We start from the raw sequence: 18,566 nt of genomic DNA on the forward strand, positions 1-18,566 counted from the left end.
GCTTCCAATGAAGAGCCACGTCTTTCTAGCAAAGAAACCCTCGTCGTAGGCGGGGCCGAGGAGGCAGTAGCCGTTGTGGCAGACCAAACGTGCAATTCTGTGCAAAATGACAAAGAGGCGTCGGCGAGTGTGCCGTTGACGATATCGTCGTCGATGGGGATGGTGTCAGGAAAGTGACAGTCGACAAGGCAGCTGTTTTCGTCGAGGATGCAATCTTCGTCAACGAGGAGGTCTGCGACGATGAGGTAATTTGTCACCAACGAGTCAGTCTTTGTCGATGAGGAAACCGACGACAACGAGGCAGTCTTCGACGGCGAGGAGGCCGTCAACGAGGCAGTCTTTGAAGATGAGGCGACCGTCGACAAGGTAGTTTTCATCGATGACGTGGCCGTTGACGAGGCAGTCTTCGTTGACGAGGCAGCGTTCGTCGACCATGCGACCGTCGACGGGATCTTCTTAACCTTCGTAGTTGTCTGAGCGTCAACGATAGATGAAATCTCCTTCATCGACGAGATGGATCTAACAGCAACAGAGACCAGCGTCGATGGAGATGAAGCTGATGACATGATCATCTTGGGTCTCGGCGACGAGAAGGTAACTGTCGATGTGTAGTGTTTTTATCTAGGAACCTGAATCGATATTCCTATTTTATGCCCTTGTCTGGTTATAATCAATAATATCCATACAACGGCATAATAATCATATCCATAATTCAGTCGTAGCACATGCTGTCACATTAAGCAAGGCTACTCCTCCGGCCCCCTAGAAAGCACACCGAGTTCTCTAAACAAAACCAAGCCTGCAGCAACCTGGGAAATCCCCCTTGCTTTTGTTTTGATTTCGTCCTAGAACTCCTGTAAAGCACTGTAAGAACGGCCAGTTCTTAGTGACATCTTTATTGACGTCTTATGTCCACCCTCACGTCAAACCCAGGCACCTTTCAGGTATAAATATACCAACGTTGCCTTAAGCGATACACGGTGGTGGTTTTGGAGCAGAGCAGCTATCTACTTGCCCGAGAGCCCAGCTGATGCGAGAGCCCACGGACGCTGCCCCTCCTCTTTGACGCACTGAGAGAGACGCTGTCTTTTCTCCTGCCGAGAAATCCAGCTGCGGTGTTTCCAGATACCTTCGCGGGTTACTGGGATATCGAGTCCTGAGAGAGAGATACAAGACCTCCTGCTTTCTATTTACCCAGGTACGGAACTGACTAAACCCTTACAGAGAATTCTTGAGTCAGATTCTTGGCAAAACAAACTTAACTTAAACTGCTACCTACTTACTCCTTCCCACGTATTAGGCTTAGGTCAGGTACACCGGGGTAGGCGTATTTAGAAGCACCAGTTGAGTACGATTAATCAATGTATATATGTATGTATATATTTTATCTATTTTAAAGTATCATATGGCTAAGAAACCATATCAATGCTTTTACAGTATTATTTTATAATCCTCCTTTTACTGTACGCACTTTACTTTACCATGAGTATTGCAATCGTGGCAATTCATTTCTCTTGTATGAGGAAGAAGACTGCTCAATAAATTACACCTTTTATTGAAACTAAGTACGCACATTTGACTGAGTGAAATAGCTGTCTATTGTTTTCACACGACTCTAGAGATACACTCTTATTCAGGGAGAGCAAAGTTGTCATGTTTTATGGTTGTCAAAAGCTAATCCCTTCTTGTCTATCCAGGGAGGTTAAACTCCTCCTCGTTTATTCGAGAAAGTTTCTAGTGACCTCTGAGCTAGCTGGCAAACCTTAAGTCTAATATAGTCAGTAGAGACCTAGTCGACCTCAGTCCTACGTCTACACTGCTGAATATATTATTCCAATGTGCAGAGCCTATTGGGAATATAGGAACTACACTACAGATGTAGAAGTAGCGTCGACGATGATAATAGTCGACGGAGGAGCTGTTGACGACGCCGTCGACGACTGGGCATTTTTCTGAGGGAAATCTTTCTCAGAAAGTCTTTTAGACGCCAGAGACTTTCCAGTTTTTCTCGGGGGCGTACAGGATTCAGGCATGTGAATCAATGAAAGACGCCCCAATACTGGAGAAGTAGTGTACTTGCAGGTGAGAAGAGAGAGAGGGAGGGTGGTTGTGTGGTGGAGGAGGGGCATGCAGGATGCAGCGGAGGACCACGGAGAGGACAAGGGAAATGGTATCTGGGTTTTGCAGATTGAGGATTTTGGATACAGAGAGGAAGGGTGTGGGTGGCGGCCTGTAAGAGACTGCAGATTAGAGTAGTGTGGAAGGGGAACAGGAGAGACCGGATTAGGAGTCTCTGGGGACCCCTGGCCCATTCACAGATCCTAGTGATGTTTGGTTCACAATCACATCTTTTTAGACTTGAGGAATTTTCAAATTTGATTATTCACAGCACAGTTGTTGTTGCTCATTTGGCTGGTCCTGTTGGCAGGTATTGGCAGTGCCAATGGGTCTGGCTTGTTTTGAGCGTGTTCATTTTTTGTGATGTGTCTAGATAAGATGGTGGAGAGTTCACAGAGAGTGCGCATCACAAATGCAAACGCTTTGTGTTCGCCCTACCTGGGCTTTTTTCCTCCACTTGAAGAGCTTTCTTTGAGGGGTAGTTCTGGGAGCAGCAATGATGAAGGACACCACAGGGGATGGGGAAACACTGGGAACATTTCAGATACTTGTTGCAGGGGGAGAAGGTGGGTGTTTAAGGATATTTGGACAGGCAGAGTTGAGACAAGGAAGGAGACTGCAAGTTTTGGCAAGGTGCACCTTGGAAGGGCCACGATGGTCAGCAATCCTTCACAGGTGGGGGAGGGAGGCTGCCTCGATGATGCTGAACTCCATATTGATTGTAGTACCTTCATCAGCTTCGTCCCGGTTGTCTTCGGGGAGAAGGAGTAGTTTCTGTCCTGTAACTCCAGTTCTGTAGTAGGGGTATCTCTGTTATAGTCATAATCTAGCGAATAGTCCCGCCCATGTGCGTGGACCCCGGAGCAATCAAAAATAATCTCTTAGAGTGTCGAAAAATGCAGAAATGCACAGACACTTAAGAGAGAATTTAAAGACAGATAATGCAGCCTATCAAAGGCTACACTGTCCGGTACTTCAACTAGAAATTCCACCAAAAAAATCCACAAAACACCAAAGCCTGTACAGATTTCCCTTGCTTAAACAGCAAAAAAAGAAAACTCTGGAATGATAGAGAGGAGAACCTGGACAGACAACCCCCATAGGCTGCCATTATGTGGCTCAGAACAGGATACTGTGCCTTTAAGAGAACTTTCCAGAATCTTCACAGTATCCCAGAATGCACTGCAGGTCCTATTTACTTTCAGTTCTTTTAGAAGGCGTAACTCGCCAGACCTGTAGCATTCCGTACATGAATATCTCTCTCCACCGGGGAGGAGGGCGGGCGCTTAGGACTATAACAGAGATACCCCTACTACAGAACTGGAGTTACAGGACAGAAACTACTCCTTCTGTAGTAGGGGATCTCTGTGTATAGTCATAATCTAGTGAATAGAATGGCAAGCCCATCCCCACACCAAAGCGGCGGTGGAGAAACGAGAAATAACACCACTATTGTGCAAACAGATTTCGCAGCGAAGCCTGCCCAACCTGAGCGTCTGCCCTGGCATCAGTGTCCAGGCAGTAATGCTTAGCAAAGGTATGGACCGACTTCCAAGTGGCCGCCTTGCAGATTTCTGCAATTGGCACGTTACGAAGCAAAGCCGTCGTGGCGGCTTTGCCCCTGGTGGAATGAGCCTTAGGTTTGCCCCCTAAGGTCTTATTAGCTTTTTGGTAACACAATTGTATGCAGGACACAATCCACCTCGAGATGGACTGTTTAGAGGTAGCCAGACCCGTCCTGACTGAACCATAATTGATAAACAATTGGTCTGACCTACGAATATCTTTGGTTTTATCCAAATAAAATTTCAACACCCTCCTGACATCCAGGGAATGCAAAGACCTTTCCGCTGGAGATGAAGGATTCTGAAAAAACGTAGGCAAAGTTATAGTCTGGTTGACATGAAAATCAGAAATAACCTTGGGAAGAAATTTAGGGTGAGTGCGCATAACAACCTTAGCAGCATGAAATACAGTATAAGGTTCATGGCAACACAACGCCTGAATTTCACTCACCCTGCGGGCCGATGTATTGGCCACGAGGAACGCCGCCTTCCAGGACAGGTGCTGCAACGAAGCCTGATGAATAGGTTCAAAAGGCTCCTTCATCAGTCTGGACAGCACCACATTCAATTCCCATGAAGGCGAAGGAAGCCTGACAGGAGGGAACACTTTCTTCAAGCCTTCCAAAAAGTCTTTGATCACAGGAATCTGGAAGAAGGAAGTCTGTGAAGGGCATTTCCTGTAGGCAGTCAAAGCAGCCAGATGGACCTTAATGGAATGGACATTAAGGCCAGACTGCGCCAGATGTAGAAGGTACGGAAGGATGACATCTTCCTTACACGTCGTCGGGTCATAGTTCTTAGACTTGCACCAGATGCAAAACCTCTTCCACTTGCAAGCATAAGAAGTCCTAGTGGAAGGTCGCTTAGCCTCCTTCAGTATGTCCATGCAATCCTCAGGGAGATTAAGATGGCCATATTGCACTATCTCAGGAGCCATGCCGCCAAACTCAAAGAGGAGAGGTTGGGGTGCAACATCCGCCCCCCGAACTTCGTGAGAAGGTCCGGCCTGCACGGCAGCTTCATGTGAGGAAAGAGAGACCGGTGATGCAGGTCCGTGAACCACCACTGTCTGGGCCATTCCGAGGCAATCAGTATCATCCGCGCCCTGGACTGGGACAGTTTGATGAGAACCGTCGGAATCAGGGGAATGGGTGGAAAAGCGTACAGAAAGCTGTTCGACCAGTTGATCCATAACGCATTCCCCAGCGTCCCCGGCTGGTAGTACCTGAAGGCGAAGTCTCAGCATTTGCTGTTTTCTGCGGTGGCGAACAGATCCACGTCTGGAGTTCCCCACCTTGCGAAGACTTCTCCTAGTACTTCGTCGTTTATGACCCATTCGTGGTTTTCCTGAATCAGTCTGCTCAGTTCGTCTGCCTGAACATTCTGCACACCTAGCAGATGGGTGGCCGTTATCGTCAGTCATCGGGCCAGTAGCCAGTGCCAGATCGCCTGCGCCTCCTGCGACAGAGTGCATGATCTCGAGCCCCCCTGCTTGTTGAGGTAATACATCGTGGTCGTATTGTCCGTCTGTACAAGCAGAGAGTTGGTCTGGAAGGACGGGTGAAAAGCCTCAGTGCCAAGTGAACAGCTCTGAGTTCCAGGAAATTGATGTGGTACGTGGACTCTGTCGGGGACCACATCCCTTGAATCTGTAAGTCTCCGGAGTGCGCTCCCCGTCCCTGGAGAGAAGCATCCGTCACAATAGTCTGAGTGGGAATGTCCTTGTGGAAGGGAAACCCTCTGAGGAGATTCTCCGCTGAACACCACCACTTCAGAGACTGAAGAGCATGCAGAGACAGTTGTATCTTGTCGTCCCAAGATCCTCTCCTCTGGTCCCACTGATCCTCCAAGCACTCCTGCAGCGGTCTCATGTGCAGCCGCGCATGTGGCGTCAAGAAGATGCAAGAGGCCATCGAACCCAGCAGCGAAGACACCGTCCTCACTGTCGTGGATGGAGTATCCATGAGATCCTGAGCCTTCCGAAGGAGTGGTAATCGTCGCTCCTCCGAAGGAGACACGCTTGCTGACAGCGTATTGATGGAGGCTCCCAAGTACTGAATGCACTGGACCGGAGTCGGGACAGACTTGGACATGTTGATGTGCAACCCCAGCTTGTTCAAAAGAACGCACGTCTTCTGGAAGTGCGCTTGAGCTTCCGAGAAGGAGGAGGCCTTGATCAACCAATCGTCCAGGTACGGGTAGACAAACACCTTGTTCTTCCTTAGGTGTGCCGCTACCACGCACTTCGAGAAAGTCCTGGGCGCAGACTTCAGTCCGAACGGAAGTACCGTGTACTGATAGTGATTGGTGCCGACTTGAAATCGCAGGAACTTCCTGTGTTTGTGTGCAATGGGCACATGGAAGTACGCATCCTGTAGGTCTATTGCACATAGCCAGTCTCCCTGTTGCAACTGAGGATAAATCTGATGCAACGACAGCATGCAAAACTTTTCTCTGCGAATCCACTTGTTTGCCTGTCGCAAGTCCAGAATGGGCCTGAACTCGTTCTTGTCCTTCTTGCGGACCAGAAAGAACCGGGAGTACAGACCTCTTCCTCTTTGAGACAGAGGTACGTCTTCTATCGCCCTTTTCCTTAACAGGATATCGGCCTCCGCCTGGAGCTCGCGCAGTTGATACTGCGAGCCGACCGGAGGAATCGATGGGGGAGGGCTGGTGAACCGAAGACTGTAACCATTGCAAACAATATTCAGCACCCACTTGTCCTGAGTAATTTTTCTCCACTCTGCCAGAAAAAATTGAACGCTTCCCCCCACCGGAGCGGGTAACGGATGAAGGGGAAGTAACCGCTCAGGGTCGAGACCCGGCCGGACCTTTGTTCACGGTAGAGGACTGCTGTCCACCTCTACCCCTCTGGCGCTTTTGGAATGGCCTTCGGCACTGCTGCTGTTGGTGTTGCTGCTGTTGTCCCGAAGACTGTTCTCGCCCTTTACCCTGCGAACCGAACCGTCTCTGGAACGGGCGGTAAGGCTTCTTGTCTTTGGGCTTTTCCAAGCCCACTGCCGTCAGGGTCTCCGCCTCAGCCTTCATGCGGGCCATCTCGTCATCGGCGTGTTTTCCGAACAGTGTCTCTCCGGAAAAATGCAGATTGGCCACCCGCTGCTGGGCCTCTGGCTTGAGTGACGTGAGCCTGAGCCAAGCATGGCGGCGCTGGTTGATCCCGTGACAATAACCATGGGCAGCCAACAGCGATATATCCGCAGCCGCGCTGATGACCTGGTTAGAAACCAGCATCCCTTCCTTGACTATTTCCTGGAAGTCCTCTCTCTTGTCCTTTGGCAGAAGGTCCATGAACTGTTCCAGGGAATCCCACAGTGCACGGCCGTACCGCCCCAGCAACGCCGAATCACTGGAGGCCTTTATGGTTGTGGAAGAAGTCCCACAAGCCTTCCTTCCAGCCGAATCAATCCAACGGCTTTCTTTATCCGGCGGTACGGTGGAGGACGGGGAGGTAGAATGTAACTTCCTGGCCGCCGTCACAATAACAGAATCGGGCACTGGGTCCATCCGCAGGAAGGCCGGGTCCGAATCTGGCGCCCTGTACTTTTTCAGAAGTCTGGATGGAGCGGCCTTCCCCACCGCAGGCGTAAGGAACAGCTCCTCCGCAGGTTCAACCAACCCTGGCACCAAGGGTAGGAGAGGGCGAGACAGGTGCTTCTTGTGAAGAGTCTCAAAAATCACAGACGTCGTAGGTGTAGGAGCCGTCACCGTGATACCCAATTTTGCAGCCCCCCTCAGGAGAACCTCCTGGAATGTGCTTATGTCGTCCATCGGCGACACCCTCGTCTCCGGGGAATCCGATAGGGTCGGCGAATATGAGCGAGTCCTGGACGAGCCCGTCCTGGATCTGGATCCTCGCCTCCTACGGCGATGCCTCGATCTGGTGGAGGACCTACGTCGACCCCTCGATCTTCCTCTCCGGCCGGAGCGTGACCACGATTTCCTAGGCCTGGGTCGCTCCGCCGGTTTCCCCGGGGCTGGAGTCCTGGGCTTGGAAGGAGCCTGAGGCTTGGGAGTCCCCTTGGGGGGGGTCGAAAGCCTGGGCAACGAGACCGACCTCGGAGGTACGGGGGAGGTCTATCAGAACCCTGAGGCCGAGGAGGCGGAGGCCGAGGAGGCAATGGAGGAGGGGTCGGAGCCCTCGGAGGAAGACCCCTTGGCAACGGAGGCGGAGGTGTAACGTGTGATGGAGTATACACCTCGGAGTACACCGAGCCCGGTGAACCGCCCTCCTTTCCAGACCTGGACGTAGGCGAGCCTCCCACGGCGTCAGGCCTCTCACCATGCTTCCTCGACGTCGAAGAACGGGGACCAGAAGGTGTATGCAGGTCCCTCGACGTCGAACGTCCTTCTCTCGACGTCGAACGCCCTTTCCTCGGCGTCGACCGATTACCATGCCTCGGCGTCGACCTCGACCGCCTCGATGGCGACCTTTTCTGTCTCGACGATGTCTTGTGTCTCGACAACGATCTCTCGCGTCTCGATGACGACCGCTTGTGCCTCGACGGCGATCGCTTGTGCCTCGACGGCGACCTCTTGCGCCTCGACGACGATCTCTTCTGCCTCGACGGCGATCTCTTCCGCCTCGACGGCGAACTCGACGACGAGGATCCCCTCGACGCCGAACGTCTTCTCTTCGCCAACGGCGAACGGCGGCGAGCGCCGACGCCGGGCCCGTCGACGGGGGTCTGTGCAGGTCCCTCAACGCCGAGCGTCGACGTCTCTTCGCCCCAGAGCCCTGGGGGGACGGGGAACAGACCGTGGACATCCCTCTCGACGTCGTGGTCAGAGCAACCGACCCCGGCGGAGAATGGGAGCGTTTGCTGGACTTCCTGCCCCTGGGGAGCCCCCCAGTGGCCTCAGCATGGGCAGAAGAAGCCCCTCCAGACCCACCTTGCACCTTCAGTCTTCTCTCCTCGAGGCCCTGAAGCCTGATCTTCTGTCTTTCCTTCAGGGTCCTGACAGAGAAGCCTTGACAAATCTCACACTCCTCTGGGATGTGGGAAGAGGGAAGGCAGAGGATACACACCTCATGGGAGTCTGATTTTGCCTTTTTCCTGAAGCACTCCGGGCACTTGTCAAATAAGGCAGGCATATTTGACTTCCAAAGGAGCAAAACACCAAGAAGAACAGCACCAAAGTACTAAAAGCACTTAAACTTGAACAATAAAGTGAAAAAATCACCAAGAAACCCTTAAAAAGGGAGAGCTCAATGCTCCAGAGTCCTGCTTGCAGGAGCCGGAAAAAAGAACTGAAAGTAAATGGGACCTGCAGTGCATTCTGGGATACTGTGAAGATTCTGGAAAGTTCTCTTAAAGGCACAGTATCCTGTTCTGAGCCACATAATGGCAGCCTATGGGGCTTGTATGTCCAGGTCCTCCTCTCTATCATTCCAGAGGTTTTTTTTGCTGTTTAAGCAAGGGAAATCTGTACAGGCTTTGCTGTTTTGTGGATTTTTTGGGTGGAATTTCTAGTTGAAGTACTGGACAGTGTAGCCTTTGATAGGCTGCATTATCTGTCTTTAAATTCTCTCTTAAGTGTCTGTGCATTTCTGCATTTTTCGACACTCTAAGAGATTATTTTTGATTGCTCCGGGGTCCACGCACATGGGCGGGACTATTCGCTAGATTATGACTATACACAGAGATCCCCTACTACAGACGAATGCAGGTACTCCCAGACAAGGGGTTGCATCCCCCCAACCGCCAAGTAAGATGTGGGATAGTGGAGAGCCGTGGCCAGCAGTCTGTGGGTGCCGCCGGCCAAAAACGTTTGGGAATCACTGTGATAGGGGCTTGTAAATATGCCCCTGCATTTGCTATGTGTTTAGAAATGTATTTGCATTTGTAACCCTGAGCACTATCAGGTTGACATGATTTTTGGGCCTTCAGGTTGACATGATTTTTGGGCCTTGAGAGCTGTTTCAGTACAAGCTCAAGTTTAGAGTCTAATATGTAATTCATATTTAACCTTCAATGTAGAATGTGTTTGTTTGCATGTTTTGTTTCTAATGAGGGTGCATTTTAGTTAGATAGTAAGGTATGAGAAGATGGATCTTGGCATGGACAAACACAGTAACGAGCAAGGAGATGGGTTCCCATGGAGAAGGAAAAGAATGGGCAAGGACGAATAAAGGAGCAACTTATCGATGTGGGAAAGGGGGTGCCAGTAACCGATTTGTGCTGGAATCATGGAAAGTTACTGGAGATGAGCATGTGACTTACCTTGAGTGCAACTAATGTCTTATGCTGTAACGTTGTGAGGGTCAGCGACATCTTAGGACTTCATGAGGTACAGACCTCTGCTTCTGCTTTGTGTGGCTTCATGCTATTTGACCTTTAGTTGGAGTTTCTTCTACTGAGCACTCTGACAGCTGACATCTTTCTATTAATCATACTTAATCAATGCTCTAAGTTTAGGATTGTCCCTTTCAAGGCAGTGTCGGGAGAGATAAAATGTTTATGCTTACCTATGAGAATCATTTGATGCGATTTAAAGTTAAATTCTTTTTCCTGATTACTTACATCTTCATAACAGAACTAGTTGTATGCTTTTTTTTTATATAGGGTAAATCTCTTCAGGAGATTTGGACTAATTTTTATACTGGGATGCTGATGTTGATTTATATCAATCTATTTTTGAATTTTATATTAAACCTTACTAATCTCACATTTAGTTGTTGAGTGGATTATTGTGTGACTAAATTTGTTACACTGTACTGAAATGTAATTGTGAATGTTCTCTCCCTCTTACCTCTCATGCACCTAAAAAGACCATCTGGTTGAGTAGGGATGTTTAAGTGGGCCAGCTCTCTCAGGGGCATATTTCCAATAGAAGTGACGGAGCATAGCATTAGCCTCCTTGGCGTAATGCCGAGCTCCGCCACTTCTGAAATTCAGGGCTGCACCATATTTACAACAATATGGTGCAGTCCTGCGTTTCCCACTGCGCTGGCGCTAAATTTAACTGCCTAGCACTATAGTGCAAAGCTGTCTGCATTGCAGGGGAAGGTTCTTTATATGCAGGGAGGTGTTCTTCTTGCTCATAAACAATATTTAAATGGTGCTTTGTAACTTTTATGGGGCATATTTACAAAAGAAGTGGTGGAGCACAGTGTTAACCTCCTTGGCTTATTTACAATAGAAGTGTGCCCTTTCTGAAATGAGGGCTGCACTGTATTTACAACAATATGGTGCAGCCCCGCGTTACCCCCTGCGCCGACGCTAAATTTAGCTACTTAGCGCCAACGCAAGCACCCTGCACCATAGTGCAGGGGTGTCTGTGTTGCAGGGGAAGATTGTTTATGTGCAGAAAGGTGTAACTTCTTGCGTATAAACAATCTTTAAATGGAGTTTTTTTACTTCTATGTGTGCTGCTTAATGCAGTGCACATAGAAATTGCAAAATGGTTTTTTGTTTTTTAAATGATTGTTTATGTGCAGAAAGGGACACCTTCCTGCACATAAACAATTGATGGCCTTTGGCTGTTTTCAGGTGTGCTGCACAACGCAGCACACATGGAAACAGCAAAAACAAGGGGAAAGTTAAAATTTCTCATTGTTGCGTTAGGGTAAGACCAGGTTTCCCTGGTCTTAATTTTGGTGCTGTCCCATATTTACGCCACCCTTGTAAATACGGGGCAGTGTCTAAATCAATCGGTCTTGCGGTGGAGCCCCCACCACAACACCCATTGCCCCCCCTTTCACGGTAAGTGTTTGAAATTATTTTTTTTATTTACTTTTCTCATAACGTGTACAACAATAACATAAATTGCAGTGCAATACTTATTGTTGGATCCACTGTCCGTTCAAAATACCATTACATTTACAACAATCTAAGCACGCTGTAGGAAGGTAGATCCCTGACTATGGTTGCCCCCAACTTTTTGCCTGGTGTTTTGCTGGTTTTCTGACTTAGTTGACCTGGGACCCTGCTATTCAGGACCCCAGGCCTACTGCTCTCTCTGTAAAATGGATTCCATGTACCTTAGGTACATATCTAAATTGGATACTGAGTCACCTTATCAGTCCCTGTACAGTGTACCTTAGGTACCCAGGGCATAGGTGTACCCAGGGCCTACCAGGGGCTGCAGCATGTATTATGCCACCCCTGACTGGCCATCCAAATCTGACACAACTGGCTGCTTGACAGCTGGGGCAAGGTGGTGTAATCACCCTTTGCTTTAGATATAGTATACCTATATCTAACCCTAAAAATGGACACACAGATCTCCTATCAGTCACTCCTATGGCAGGCCTTAACAATCCTGAAGGCAGAGTGCTTGGAATCGTGTGAGATGGTGCTCTGGCATGAGCTGAGCCTGTCTGCGGCTTTCGGGATCCATCCCTTAGCCGTTTCCATGATATCGCATACCATATACTCTTAAGTGCATTATAATCCTCGCGGTTATATGCCAACTCTGGTATCGCTTTATCAAAACATGTCGAGTAAGGTGTCATACGAATTGGAATACTAACCCCTCGCCAATTCTGGCGACGGGGTTAGCATTCCACCCTTCTAGAGGGACACGACATGTATGTAACCTGTAACCCCGGTTAAAGTCAGACATAGCCTCAGCTCCACAAAATGGATGCTGCCACCGAGACACAAGTCTGCCCTCCTGCTGCTGGGAGTCCTCCCAGAGCAGGAGGCAAGGACAAAGGGTTTCCTGCCAGGGGCGGTGCCAGCACCGTCCCAGACAGGGTTTTGTGTATTCTAGGTAGGCAGGGCTTTAGAGGAAGGTGACTGCACGTGGCACCCCGGTGCTCACTGTGCATAGGCTGGCTGGAACCAGTTCCAGGGTCACTCCAGACCCTGTGCTGGGGAAAAGCCCGCTAAGGAAGTGGGTGTAACCACCCCCCTCCTAGTCCCACCCCTAGGGCAGGACTTAGTCGCGTGCCAGCCCCTTTTTACAGGATAAAGGTAGGAACTGGCCCCCTTCCAAATCAGATCATCTTTGAATCCTGAAACTACTTTCCACGAAAGGAACTCAAGACTTCTTCCTAAGATTTCTCCCTTGTGACTAAGGAGTAGTCACCCTGCATCCGCAGGCACCATCTTAAGAACACTGCGGTCTGCTGCAAGTCTCTCCTCCGGATCAAGACTGCCCAGCTCGACGAGAACCGGCTTCCCTGGCACCTCTGACCTCTACCTACATCATCAGTCACGCTGAGATTCGTGGGTGTGACGAGACCTCGAGGGACCGGCCATCTTCAAGACTGCACGACTTCTGCACAGCAAGCCCGCCGAGTAATTTCCTGGTGAGTGCTTTGGGGTCCGAGAAGCCCCGACCCTGAGCAGCTCCAGCACCGAAGTGCAGCCTCCCAGCATCTCCACGATCTGCGTGGGGCCCTTCTGCTTTTTGCTGCTCACCGCGTTGTTTGGCTACTAGTCCGCTGGCTTGTGGCCTTCTGAACGACGCCCGACGACATCACTGCTGCTAGTCTGGTTGCTCCAGACTGGCCCTTGCTTCCCTCCATCGGAGAAGTACCCTGGACCCTCCTGGTCCGGCTAAGACTCCATTTTAGGTCCACCGCGTGGGCCTTGCATTTGCCAAGACTTGTTGCCCAATCCTGGGTCCAGCGACGTCGACAGCAAGAACCTTCGTGGGACAGCTCGCACCTCCATCCTGGTCGCCGACAACGCCTCCTGGTCCGAGAGACTGCAGAGCCCAGCAGCGCCCACTCACCTGACTGCGGCGACTTCGCCCGGTGCCATCCTGGTGCCCACTTAATCACTGGCTAGTGATTCAAGAACTTGGTCCCCTCTGCTTTCAGGTTTTCTTCTTCCTTGATCCAGGCTTGGATCCATCGAACTTTTCTTCACTGGTCGCCTGCCAGCAACGTCCTTCTTCCAGGCTCCTGGTCCGGCAACGAGATTCCCGACGTCTTTTCAGACCTATGCAGCTGCAGCCCCTGGGCTAGGTAACTTCGGCACTTCGGTGTCCCAGCATAGCCTCACTATCCTAGGGTCAGGATCCACTGTCGTTTTCTCCCTACCAGGTCGGGTTCGCCCGTGAACACTAACTTTGCCTTTACTAGCTTCCATAGACTTTGTCCCGCATCCCGCGTGAGAGTGCACACTCTGCACCCGAGTCCCCTAGGCCTCCTAGAAGTAATCTAACGATTCTGTAGTCAAGTCCTAGCGATTCCAAAGCCTATTAGTACTGTACTTACCTGCTAGTAATTTCGCATTCCACTTTTAAAGTATATGGTTTTTCGTGCCCCTCGGGCAGTTGTGTATACCGTGCTAACTTAAGTATTTTCGTAAGAGTTTTGTTGTGTGCTTAGCACCCTTTCCTCATAAAGAGTACAGGGTTGTTGTGATTCTAATAAATACACTGTTTATTTTCATAACACTTGTGTGGTGTCCTTTCACTGGGTGTTCAAGGGGTAATGTGATGGTAAAACAGCTGGCTTAACACGCCCTCTAGAGTCTTAGCCTTAGACTGCTCGTATCCATGCTACTAGGATAGCTGGTCTATAAGGTTGACTTACAACCAATCATCAATAAGGGTTGTTTGGACTGATATATAGTGATCACTAGAATAGTGAACACTGCACATCAGGCCAACTTCTCACATTGGTGAGCAGCGGTTGGGATTTGAGCTTGCTGTTGTTTTACCACACATGCCCTAAGAATATCTTGTGAAAGATCACATAAGTACTAAAGGTACATATAACTTAGCTTAGAATACTCTGAGTTCTACTGAACCAGCTGTTGTAGCTCCTAGGGCCTAGCACACCCTAAACTACAACTCTAGCAAGGGATCAGTAGGCAAACATATAGTGTAGGTAAGTGCACCACTTACACCTCACTAGAAAAGCATGTCTACCCATGGAGAGTCTTCAGAGACTCCCCTTGTGGTTATTGACCCTCCACAGGTCACTTCAAGTAATGCAGCTCTCAGTTTCCAGGAGATGAGACAAGTGTGTACCTCCAGGAAACTGAAACAGGGGTCTAACACCACCATTCCCTTTCTAATAGGCCTCTTAGAGACCTATGATGCGAGAAAGCTTTCTCAGCTAGATGGGAATATGCCAGCCTTAGAGGGTACCACTGGGGATCCAGACCTCCACAACACTGTAAATGCAGTTGAGGAGGAGGATCAAGAGGAACTCTCTGGGGATGAGGTAGACAAAGGTCTTGAGGTAGTCAGAAGGCTAACCAGGACCAACTTAGACTTACTTGGGCTAGGATCTGGGGGACCCCCAGTACTAACCCGAAGTGGGCCTAACCTTGGAGTTAGGAGGCATAGATCTCTTTCTAGGGACTCCAATAGATCTCTGCACTCTAATGCCTCTTCTCAGGGGAGAAGGAATCCTCCACAGAGGAGATTTACTTCCCCTCAGAGAAGGGAGCATGAAGCTAGGATGAGACAAGCTGAACTAAGGATTGAAAGGGAAGAAATTGCCCTGGCCAAAGAGAAGCTTGCCCTGGCAAGAGAGCAGCAGATGAGTGGGTTAGCTCCCACTGGTGGCAGCAATCTCCCAAGAGATAGAGAGAAGGGTTTAGATACTAAACACCTGACTAAAATAGTGCCCCCCTTTAAGCAAGGGGATGATATCCAGAAATGGATGGCTGCTCTGGAGAGGGCCTGCACTGTGCAGTGCATTCCCCAGAGTCAGTGGGCAGCTATACTGTGGCTCTCCTTTGATGGCAAAGGTAGAGATAAGCTCCTCACTACTAGAGTTGAGGATTGTGAGAAGTTGGCCTGATGTGCAGTGTTCACTATTCTAGTGAGCACTATATATCAGTCCAAACAACCCTTATTGATGATTGGTTGTAAGTCAACCTTATAGACCAGCTATCCTAGTAGCATGGATACGAGCAGTCTAAGGCTAAGACTCTAGAGGGCGTGTTAAGCCAGCTGTTTTACCATCACATTACCCCTTGAACACCCAGTGAAAGGACACCACACAAGTGTTATGAAAATAAACAATGTATTTATTAGAATCACAACAACCCTGTACTCTTTATGAGGACAGGGTGCTAAGCACACAACAAAACTCTTACGAAAATACTTAAGTTAGCACGGTATACACAAATGCCCGAGGGGCACGAAAAACCATATACTTTAAAAGTGGAATGCGAAATTACTAGCAGGTAAGTACAGTATTAATAGGCTTTGGAATTGCTAGGACTTGACTATAGAATCGTTAGATTACTTCTAGGAGACCTAGGGGACTCGGGTGCAGAGTGTGTACTCTCACGCGGGATGCGGGACAAAGTCTATGGAAGCTAGTAAGGGCAAAGTTAGTGTTCACGGGCGAACCCGACCTGGTAGGAAGAAAACGACAGTGGATTCTGACCCTAGGATAGTGAGGCTATGCTGGGACACCGAAGTGCCGAAGTTACCTAGCCCAGGGGCTGCAGCTGCATAGGTCTGAAAAGACGTCGGGAATCTCGTTGCCGGACCAGGAGCCTGGAAGAAGGAAGTTGCTGGCAGGCGACCAGTGAAGAAAAGTTCGAAGGATCCAAGCCTGGATCAAGGAAGAAGAAAACCTGAAAGCAGAGGGGACCAAGTTCTTGGATCACTAGCCAGTGATTAAGTGGGCACCAGGATGGCACCGGGCGAAGTCGCCGCAGTCAGGTGAGTGGGCGCTGCTGGGCTCTGCAGTCTCTCGGACCAGGAGGCGTTGTCGGCGACCAGGATGGAGGTGCGAGCTGTCCCACGAAGGTTCTTGCTGTCGACGTCGCTGGACCCAGGATTGGGCAACAAGCCTTGGCAAATGCAAGGCCCACGCGGTGGACCTAAAATGGCGTCTTAGCCGGACCAGGAGGGTCCAGGGTACTTCTCCGATGGGGGGAAGCAAGGGCCAGTCTGGAGCAACCAGACCAGCAGCAGTGATGTCGTCGGGCGTCGTTCAGAAGGCCACAAGCCAGCGGGCTAGTAGCCAAACAACGCGGTGAGCAGCAAAAAGCAGAAGGGCCCCACGCAGATCGTGGAGATGCTGGGAGGCTGCACTTCGGTGCTGGAGCTGCTCAGGGTCGGGGCTTCTCGGACCCCAAAGCACTCACCAGGAAATTACTCGGCGGGCTTGCTGTGCAGAAGTCGGGCAGTCTTGAAGATGGCCGGTCCCTCGAGGTCTCGTCACACCCACGAATCTCAGCGTGACTGATGATGTAGGTAAAGGTCAGGTGCCAGGGAAGCCGGTTCTCGTCGAGCTGGGCAGTCTTGATCCGGAGGAGAGACTTGCAGCAGACCGCAGTGTTCTTAAGATGGTGCCTGCGGATGCAGGGTGACTACTCCTTAGTCACAAGGGAGAAATCTTAGGAAGAAGTCTTGAGTTCCTTTCGTGGAAAGTAGTTTCAGGATTCAAAGATGATCTGATTTGGAAGGGGGCCAGTTCCTACCTTTATCCTGTAAAAAGGGGCTGGCACGCGACTAAGTCCTGCCCTAGGGGTGGGACTAGGAGGGGGGTGGTTACACCCACTTCCTTGGCGGGCTTTTCCCCAGCACAGGGTCTGGAGTGACCCTGGAACTGGTTCCAGCCAGCCTATGCACAGTGAGCACCGGGGTGCCACGTGCAGTCACCTTCCTCTAAAGCCCTGCCTACCTACAATACACAAAACCCTGTCTGGGACGGTGCTGGCACCGCCCCTGGCAGGAAACCCTTTGTCCTTATCTCCTGCTCTGGGAGGACTCCCAGCAGCAGGAGGGCAGACTTGTGTCTCGGTGGCAGCATCCATTTTGTGGAGCTGAGGCTCTGTTGGACTTTAACCGGGGTTAGGGGTTACATACATGTCGTGTCCCTCTAGAAGGGTGGAATGCTAACCCCGTTGCCAGAATTGGCGAGGGGTTAGTATTCCAATTCGTATGACACCTTACTCGACATGTTTTGATAAAGCGATACCAGAGTTGGCATATAACCGCGAGGATTATAATGCACTTAAGAGTATATGGTATGCGATATCATGGAAACGGCTAAGGGATGGATCCCGAAAGCCGCAGACAGGCTCAGCTCATGCCAGAGCACCATCTCACACGATTCCAAGCACTCTGCCTTCAGGATTGTTAAGGCCTGCCATAGGAGTGACTGATAGGAGATCTGTGTGTCCATTTTTAGGGTTAGATATAGGTATACTATATCTAAAGCAAAGGGTGATTACACCACCTTGCCCCAGCTGTCAAGCAGCCAGTTGTGTCAGATTTGGATGGCCAGCCAGGGGTGGCATAATACATGCTGCAGCCCCTGGTAGGCCCTGGGTACACCTATGCCCTGGGTACCTAAGGTACACTGTACAGGGACTGGTAAGGTGACTCAGTATCCAATTTAGATATGTACCTAAGGTACATGGAATCCATTTTACAGAGAGAGCAGTAGGCCTGGGGTCCTGAATAGCAGGGCCCCAGGTCAACTAAGTCAGAAAACCAGCAAAACACCAGGCAAAAAGTTGGGGGCAACCATAGTCAGGGATCTACCTTCCTACATAACCCCCCCCCAAACGAAAGGAGATAAGGCTAGCCTTGCCAGGTAAGCCTATATTGCCTGAGTGGCCATATAAGGAAGTACCAGCACTGGCATGGTTACCCCCTATCTCATGGTCCACTAAGCAATCCCTCACCCTAAGGGTATCTGAGGGTCTCCACCATAGGGAATCTCTACCTGTGGTGTGTTTTGGCAAAGGAAAAGGCTGGTGCTGAAATGGAGTACTGAAGTGAGGCTCCACTAATTTTGGGCTCAGCTTCCTCCAATCATTTTCCACCATAGAGGCCTTTCTTTCCAAGACTGAGTTGTTTTGGGCTCTCAGGGTCAACCTCTGGCTACCTACAGCTGGAGGTTGGGTCCCTCTGTTTGGCTTACTGGAGGGACAGGTCAGGTCTGGGGCCCTCAGGTCCCAAGTTTGGCTGTGCCCAACAGTG

At 50.2% G+C, this 18,566-nt stretch overlaps 2 protein-coding genes across 2 annotated transcripts in view; one reads left to right on the forward strand and one right to left on the reverse strand.

Moving 5' to 3' along the window:
* LOC144763137 (fatty acid-binding protein, brain-like) overlaps positions 1-18,566 on the reverse strand; it is a 464,561-nt gene that overhangs the window by 147,080 nt on the left and 298,915 nt on the right. The gene's annotated exons all lie outside the window — the stretch shown is intronic.
* LOC144761319 (uncharacterized) overlaps positions 13,144-18,566 on the forward strand; it is a 30,786-nt gene continuing 25,363 nt past the window's right edge. The window contains exon 1 of the mRNA XM_078646759.1: positions 13,144-15,400. The gene's annotated coding sequence lies outside the window, so the exon portion shown is untranslated. The remainder of the gene's footprint in view (positions 15,401-18,566) is intronic.

This window comes from Lissotriton helveticus, chromosome 6 (assembly GCF_964261635.1).
Source record: "Lissotriton helveticus chromosome 6, aLisHel1.1, whole genome shotgun sequence".
Lineage (NCBI taxonomy): Eukaryota > Metazoa > Chordata > Amphibia > Caudata > Salamandridae > Lissotriton > Lissotriton helveticus.